This window comes from Microchirus variegatus (assembly GCF_963457635.1).
Source record: "Microchirus variegatus genome assembly, chromosome: 17".
NCBI lineage: Eukaryota > Metazoa > Chordata > Actinopteri > Pleuronectiformes > Soleidae > Microchirus > Microchirus variegatus.
Window position 1 is genome coordinate 3958724 of NC_139818.1, and position 8551 is coordinate 3967274.

Below are 8551 nucleotides of genomic sequence, written 5' to 3' on the forward strand. Positions count from 1 at the left end.
GATCCGTGAATCTTGTTCGTAGAGTGATAAAAATGGTACCGTTAGAATCTGTGAATTCTCCGCTGTTTACATAATCATGCTGATGCTCCGGTGCCGCTTTTCAATGTGTGCGCTGTAACAGGTTTTTTCTGCTCCTGTGCTAAATGTGTTTGGTGAACATAAGAATGTTTTTTATGAGCTTTTAGCTGAGTTTCTGACCTTTCTGTGGGTATGCAGCATGTCTGTGTTTGTTAAAGTTAGACATGGTTTTATGACGCTTTTGTCGCTGCGTCTGACTCTGCCAAACGGTAGCGGGGACATCAGTAAAGAAGAGATTAACGAGATTAAAAAAACATAACAAGTTAATGATGACTGTAATTAATTAATCACAATTAACGCGATAATTTGACACCCTTATAACTTTAAGTTTGGTAGCACTAACAGCTCATATCATGTGGCTGACTGGAAAAATAACTGGGAGTTAGAAAGGGCGTTTCGCGATTCCGTTTTCTCACGCCACAAGACAGGTTCGTGGCTCTGAGTAGCGCGATTTCGATGCGCATATCTTTAAAGCCCTAATTTTTATCATCATTGTTGATTTTATATAAGGCTTTAATAAACTCCTGTATACAGGCAAATATGATATGTACAACTTTTACATTATGCTTTTTTTATGTTTACAGCGACTCTATAGACCCCTTGCAATTCTTTTTAATTTTTAAAACAATTCTGCCGCACGAGTGAGATCCAGCTAACTTTATTTACTGCGGGCGGAGAGTCACACACAGATGCACACACAGATGCACACACTGTGAGCGCAGAGCAGCGCACACACAAAGTCACAGACACACACATAAACGGAGTCAGACAAGCTGTGAATGTTCAATCTCCAAACACAACACGAGAAAAAAATAACGTCTCAGGTACTAAAACACCATCTCCTCAATCACTGATTTAATTATGTGTAATTTTTTCAACCAGGCATTTCCCAGACACGTGACAACAGCCAAAAGCCGGCATATACCGACTAACATAAACCCTGGTTTAGAGGAGTGTAGGGCTGGGCGATAGACCAAAAGTCATATCCCGATATATTTAGGTGGAATATCGATATACGATATATGTTCCAATATTTTTTCCGCAGTGAGAGCTGTGAAAAGAAATCAAAAGTCAAAGTCAAATATGACATGTCACAAGTAGTTTTATTGAAACCGGCTATTTCAGTGAACAGTTGGAAAATCAAGTGAATAAATAATAAACACAGGTTTCTTGACCTGGTTCATCAATAAATCCTCAACTGTTCAAATGATAATGTTAACTGTACAAACAGGAGTACCTTTTTTTAAATCAAAGCTCTGTAAGGAACTATATCGATATATGCGATATGGTCCAATTCCACATCCCATTTAAAAAATATATCGATATATTTTTTTTATAGATATATCGCCCAGCCCTAGAGGAGTGCGGTTTTCATTGTTTTTATGCCGCTGTCAGTACTGTTCTCCTCAGCGGGTAGGTGTTTTAAAACTGTGACGGCTGAGATTACCGCGGCTGCAGAGGACCTGCAGCGGAGCCGATTTTCCTGGTTAACTTCTGCCTGCTAGCTGGCTGTAATCTGTGGAATGGAGATCCTGAACGTCATGCATCATTACTCCGCGTCTCATTGTGGCACGCCTCAGTTCAGGAAATCCATTCCACATTTTGCAGCCAGCCATCAGCCGATACAGACGTATCGGATCGGACAGCTCTACTAGGGCTGAACGATATGGACAAAATTTCATATCTCGATATTCATGCCAGATATCTCGATATCGATACGATACGATACGACTACAGGTTCGGTGAAAACCAAGCATTTTTTTTTCAGAAAAATAAACATTATACAAAAGACTGTGGAAACTTTCAACATGGAAAGTGCAGTTTTATTGATGAGAACTCCCTGCCAGTCAGCAACATTATCCTAAGGTCACCAAAGAATAAATAAAAAATCATTTTTCATCATCATCACATTTTTTACTGCAGCTCCGCTTTAATGTTTGATGCGTTATCAGTCATCGCGCAAACCTGTTGGTCCTCCTTCAAGTCCCAGTCTGCTAACCGTTAGCAGCTAACGCAGCTCTCATCTCCTGCGCTATATTATCACCTGTATGCTGCAGCGGGAGTTCGGAGTTTGTTGTAATAAAATGGATCGTTAAACTGATGTAAGGTTCGGTTGTCCGGCTTGACCGTGGTTGCGGCGAAATGATCGATGATTTATGTTTTGGCACAAAATCGCCACCGGCCTCATTATCTTACGCACTCATGTCACTTTTCTTTCTTTTTTTTTTGATTTTCCCACTGTATGTCGTGTGTGTGAGTGTGCGTCTCAGTCTCCGTCTCCCTCCCGCCCTCCTATGTTTGTCATTGGTTTGCTTCAGCTGTCGATCCACAGCAAGCATGAAATAAGGTTTGTGGTTGGCTGGCCGTAGTGGGCAATTCAAGGGCAATCGTAAAAAAGATGTTTATTGTTACTGCCTGAGATGCACATGCAGGGCGAGCGCGGGGGAAAATCTATATCGTTTATATCGTTGCTTTTTCGATATTAATATCTTGAATGTTCATATCTCGATATCGATACGATAACGATATATCGTTCAGCCCTAATCTCTACAGTAAGTTGTATCGGATACCGATACTGGATCGGCTCGGCCGAATCCCTACAAATAATATGAATACATGTTTATTTGGATAAATTACAGCAAACTGAAAAAATATGTTCATTAACATTAGGGCTGCAACGATTCGTAATCGATTAAGTCGACTACAAAAAATTAGTTGACGCTAAAATGTAAGTGTCAACGCTTCATTCTCATTTGTAACTGAAACAGACGAAGAGGCTCGGAAACTCCGACCCAAAGTTTGGGAACATTTTACTGAAAATAAACCAGCAAAACACGTTAAATGCAATCTCTGTGAAGCGCAACTCTCATTCCATGGTAGCTAGGGCTGTAACGATATGCGTATCGAAATCGAAATCGCGATACTCAGAGCCTCTCTCTTGGCGTGAGAAAACAGAATCGCGAAAGCCCTTTCTAACTCCCAGTTATTTTTCCAGTCAGCCACATGATATGAGCTGTTAGTGCTACCAAACTTTTCAAATGTCAATTTTTTTTTTATAAGGGGTGTCAAATCATCGTGTTAATTGTGATTAATTAATTACAGTCATCATTAACTTGTTATGTTTTTTAATCTCATTAATCTCTTCTTTACTGATGTCCTCAGTACCAGGGGCAGCGTCGGACGCAGCGACAACATCATCATAAAACCATATCTAACTTTAACATGCAGACATGCTGCATATCCACAGACATGCTGCATATCCACAGACATGCTGCATATCCACAGAAATGCTGCATATCCACAGAAATGCTGCATATCCACAGAAATGCTGCATATCCACAGAAATGCTGCATATCCACAGAAATGCTGCATATCCACAGAAAGGTCAGAAACTCAGCTAAAAGCTCAAATAAAACATTCTTTTGTAGTTAAAACATCGATGGATCAAACCCAGAGGAGGTGAAAAAACACTACATACATAACAGTGGAGAATTCACAGATTCTAACGGTACCATTTCCATCACTCTACGACCAAGATTCACTGATCCAGCCCCAAATTAAGAGCAAAACTGACTTTCAAGAAATACAAGCGGAAATGTTGTCTTACCTTTGCTGTTTATCAAAACAAGTTATTTCCACCGGAACAAAACTGCTTCTCATGAAGAACTACACTTCCCAGCATGCTTTGGGGACAAATCCCAGTCTGATTGATCATTTACTTTGTATTTTTCAACGGTATTATTTTGTTACAGAAAAGAGATAGATCTTTGGTTATTTATTTATATATGTTCAAAACGGTTCACATTGTAAAATATTTGTTATTAAATGTTACATTAAGTTGCTATATAAGTAAATGTTTAAATAAAATGTTTTTTTAAATTAAAAAAAAATCGTGGAATGTATCGAACTGTGGGTCAAAAATCTTGATACAAATCGAACCGTGAGTTTGTGTATTGTTACATAGAGCATCCATATCGGAATAGTATCAGTATCTGTATCAGCAGATATCCAAATTCAGGTATCGGATCGGAAGTGAAAAAAAAAAAGTGGATCGATTCATCCATAATTATTCGGCTTTATGTTTCTGGTTAGAGAGAGACATGGGTAAATTAGCACTACGGGATGCATGAACACCTTAAATGCCGACACCCCGGAGCCGCTGCATCATCACATCACATACCACATAAGGAAGTTCACAAATAACGTTGATACCTCATAGATATTTTTAAATCACATGCTCATTTATTAAATAACCATCAGACTATGATGCAAGTACACAATACGTCTATGTCATACGTCTATCAGTCGGAAAATCATGGAAGAAGCTTGCTCAGCGAACGCTAGCTCACTTACGTTAATGCATACTTTACGGCAGTAATCAGTGAATTACAGGCGAAGCTGCTTTGACATACTTAATTTCAGCCCCTGTCAATACTAGCGTTTATAATGAATTATAAACCTCTTTCACTCATCAACTGTGTGATTTTGAGCATACTAATTTGATATTTAAGCTGTAAGAAATCTTTGATAATTTGTTCCAGGTATTTTAACTGATAAATGTCGTGTTATTAAAGCACACATAGAGGTCCAAAATATGTGCGAATTAAGATAATCTCGCACTATCTCAGCTCAACACTTGAATGTTTTCAAAAACTTCAAAACTTCACCTCATGAATAAAAAAGATATGCCATGGCCAGTTTGTTACAGTCAAAGAGGAAGCTTGCGTTTCCCTTTAAAAATGAGAAGTTATTTGTGTTTCAAGCAATTCTTAATCTCCACAAACACCAGGAAGCCAACTAATGTGATGTGTTGTCATCTTTCATTCCTCAAAACCCCACATAGTTTTATAACCTTGGATAATCAGATTAAGAAAAAAATTCACACTGTCCATGGTTGATGAGGAATAAGTTGTTCTCTGGATATGTATTCGACATTTATATGATGTATTGTGTGCATCTCAGCCCGAGCAAGCTCAATAGCCTTCTCACTTGGCTGGTCAATTATGCTATATTTGCTCTTGTTGATCAAAGTAAAGCTTGACATGCTTTCAATAATAGGCAATAACAAAATCAGGCTAGTTATGTGTTCAGGATGCAGGCCAACAACAAGCCTACATGTCAATGTCAATCTCTCTGGGATCACAAATGGAGGTAGTTCGTGCTGCAAACTGGTCATTTCCCTGCAAAGAGAGGTTGACGGGCGCATCCGGCTACTTTAGCATGCTGAATGATTTATGACAAGTCTTACCGTGGCTTTTGGGATCCACTGTAGCTAGCTTTAGAGCTAGCTACCCGGCCTGGCTGGAAAAATATTGGTCTCCCTCCCCTTTTCCTCGGCTCTGGTTTCTATTCAACACGAACCAGCCACATTATGTCTGCCAACGCTCTTTTCCAGCCGCCCCCCCCATCCTGATGTTATCAGTCAAACGGTCTGCGCTACTTGACATGGAGCACAGCGGCAGGCAGTTGAAGTGACAGCTTGCTGCTGACGGCCGCCTGACAACCAGCAGCAGCAGCACAGCTGTCTCCAGAAGAAAACCACAGGCTAGCTCTAGAGCTGCGGTTAGCCACACCGCTAACTAATATAACCTGTCGCCAGAGGCCGTGTGCTGAATTTTCAACGACAAATGTGTTCTTTCTTTTCCACGGGTCCGCTCCGCGCTCCACTGTGTAATGTCATTGCGGTGGTGTTGTCGGTGGAATCCATGTGAAATCCAGTTCATGTTCTCCCCATTTTGCTTGACTCTCATCCGTTTTTGTTCAGGACTTCATGATGGCGGAGCGGGGCGGGAGCAGGCGGAAGTGCAGCTTCTTCGACGCTCCTAAAAAAAGTAGACAGGAGAGCCGGAACCATGTCGTCACTGCCATAGATATAATAAAGTGTAGAAGTCTTACGGCGGAGTGTTGAACGTCCGCACTGGCGGCCATCTTGCCCCAGTCCATCTCTCTGGAGTGATCTGCACAAACGTAAACACTCATATCTCGCTGAAATCTTGACGGATTTACAAACGGTTTGGTTTCTTACAAACGTTATTAACGTTGTTATAATTCTGAATGCCTTAACATGTTGAAATTGCAGCTTTTCTCTTCGGAAAACATATTAATCGTGCAGCTTAGTTGTGTATCACGTCGAGGCTGATCTAGCCTACTTGCACAAGTTATAAAGGTTGATATTTTCCATTATATAATTAGGTTTTACTAACCACAATAACAAACTTAAGTTGCACATGATTTCCAATCAGTTTGGTTTGTTAAAAACATCTTACATATGATTTCTACAGGAAGTTGCTGACTTTGACCAGGGAAGAGGCCAGACTTTTGTGCATCCTACAGATGCTCTAATCGACGTTGTCTTGTAACGAAAACGCGTGGGATCACCTTTCACCTGTAGGGTGTTGCAAAATTATGATTTATATTTAACAACACATGTTATGGGTGAGCGAGCTGACTGTAACAAGATGGCCGCCAGTGCGGACGTTCGACTCCAGTGGCCGGCAGTGCAGACGAGATATCTACCTTTTGTATATCTATGGTCACTGCTGTGGCTGATGTCTTCTTCTTTCTTCCTTATTATTAATGGCGGATTGCAGCTTTTGTTTGCATATACCGCCATCTATGGAGTACAGAAAGTGCCAAAATTAAATAAAATAAAATAAATAAATAAATAAATGTGTATTTGATTCATAAAATGTGTCATTAAATGTGTCATGAATTAATGAAAATACCAATTAATTTCATGTAAAAAAACCATATATAATTATTTCACTATTTAATTAATTATTTCATGGTCCTGGACAGAAAGTGCCACAATTAAATAAATAAATGCATCATTAAATAATTAAATGTGTCATTAATTCATTAAAATACAAATTCATTTTATGTAAAAAACTATATAATATAAAATATAATATATATTAAAATATATAATTATTTCACTATTTAAGATTTCTAACACCTTATTGGTTATCCTGCACATCAAGTCAAGGCAAATCCATTCCAGATTGATGCAGAGCTAATGGACACCTTCCTATACACTGGGTGGCGCTATTCACCTCTACGTTGGTTTAGATACTCAAACTCAAACTAAAATGTATTTACAACCACTAAACATCAATGGTCCTTTCTTAATACCCAAGTACTTGCATACTTAAGAAGTACTACTGGAGTACAAGTATGGGAGCCCTAAACAGCCATGAATTTTTCTTTTTGTATACACTGTTATGTCGTGATACAGGCTAAGCCTGGTGTGTGCGGAGCTATGTATGTGTGTGGAGCTGTGTATGTGTGTGTGTGCGACGTCAGTGAGTGAAACAGGAAGTGTGTGTGCCATGTTGTACAGGCGCGGCCAGAGTCACAAACTTGGAGCAGATGGGGAAACTGTTTTCAATACGCGATTCCGCCTAAGACGTGAGCATGTGGGTGTAAGATAGCCGGACCGGACACCCTTGCCACTTGCTCTGCGTGCCTCGGGCTGTCTTTCAAGTTAGACCCGCCATCGTCGGCTAGCGCTCCAAGCTAGTGTGTCGACCGCGGATCCTATGGAGGGGGTATCCATTCCCCCGCCACCGGAGTTAACGGAGAGCACCCAGGGAAACACCATCCCCGCGGGAGCAGGGGTGCCCAACTCGATGCTGCCGACCCACTCTCCGACTCCGATGATCACGTTTCCCGCCATTATGGGACAAGATGACATCGACAACTGTGGCATGGAAAAATATGGTTTCTCCCACCTGCCACCTGTCGAGCCACTGCTGGCGTCTCACCTCCACCCCACACGGAAGTCCATCTTGACTCCAGTGGGCCCAGCCCCCTCCCCTCTAAAGCTGATTGTTTTCAGTTGTCGCTCACTGAAAAGGGGTCTCCCAGGAGAGAACTAGGTGGCTGAACCTGTCTAGCCTCTCCCCAAAGGAGAAAACACACCTCCTCGACGTTCCTTTGGACCCGAAAGGCTTATTTGGCCAAGCGGTGGCCATGCAGAAATGCTGCACCCCAGCACGCGTTTGTCCGAGCGATTGGTTCATATCCATCGATCGATGATCGATCGATGGATATGGTGCTCCCGCTTGGGCTCTCTCTGAGTCCGCAGGTGTTTGTAAAATGCACCGAGGCTGCAATAGCACCTCTAAAGCAGCCAAATTTTCCAAATCATTTTGGAAAAATTTAATTTTTTAATTTATTTTTTTTTTAAATCAAAATGTATGTAGCGTCCAATCAGACGTTAGAATGACAACGAGCGGTTGGGCCGAAAAAGTTTCAAAATTTGACACATGGACCTCGACAATCAACTCTCAAAATGCTGTGTAATTCCCATCCCTAGTTATCATTTTATATCATTAAAAAGAAAAATTAAGTTTGTGTTATTTGTTTACATTTTAACCGGCTCAACTACCAGCAATACGATGGGATGTAGCGACAATTGTCGGTCTATTACTCACGTGAAAAGTTACCCGCTCGATGCTGCTGTATGTTTTTC

At 40.9% G+C, this 8551-nt stretch overlaps 1 protein-coding gene across 1 annotated transcript in view; it reads right to left on the reverse strand.

Moving 5' to 3' along the window:
• Nucleotides 1-5828, reverse strand: part of taok2b (TAO kinase 2b) — a gene marked incomplete at its 3' end in the record, with an annotated part of 45772 nt that extends 39944 nt beyond the window's left edge. Inside the window, exon 1 of the mRNA XM_083904191.1 lies at nt 5327-5828. The remainder of the gene's footprint in view (nt 1-5326) is intronic.
• Between the last annotated feature and the right edge of the window lie 2723 nt (nt 5829-8551).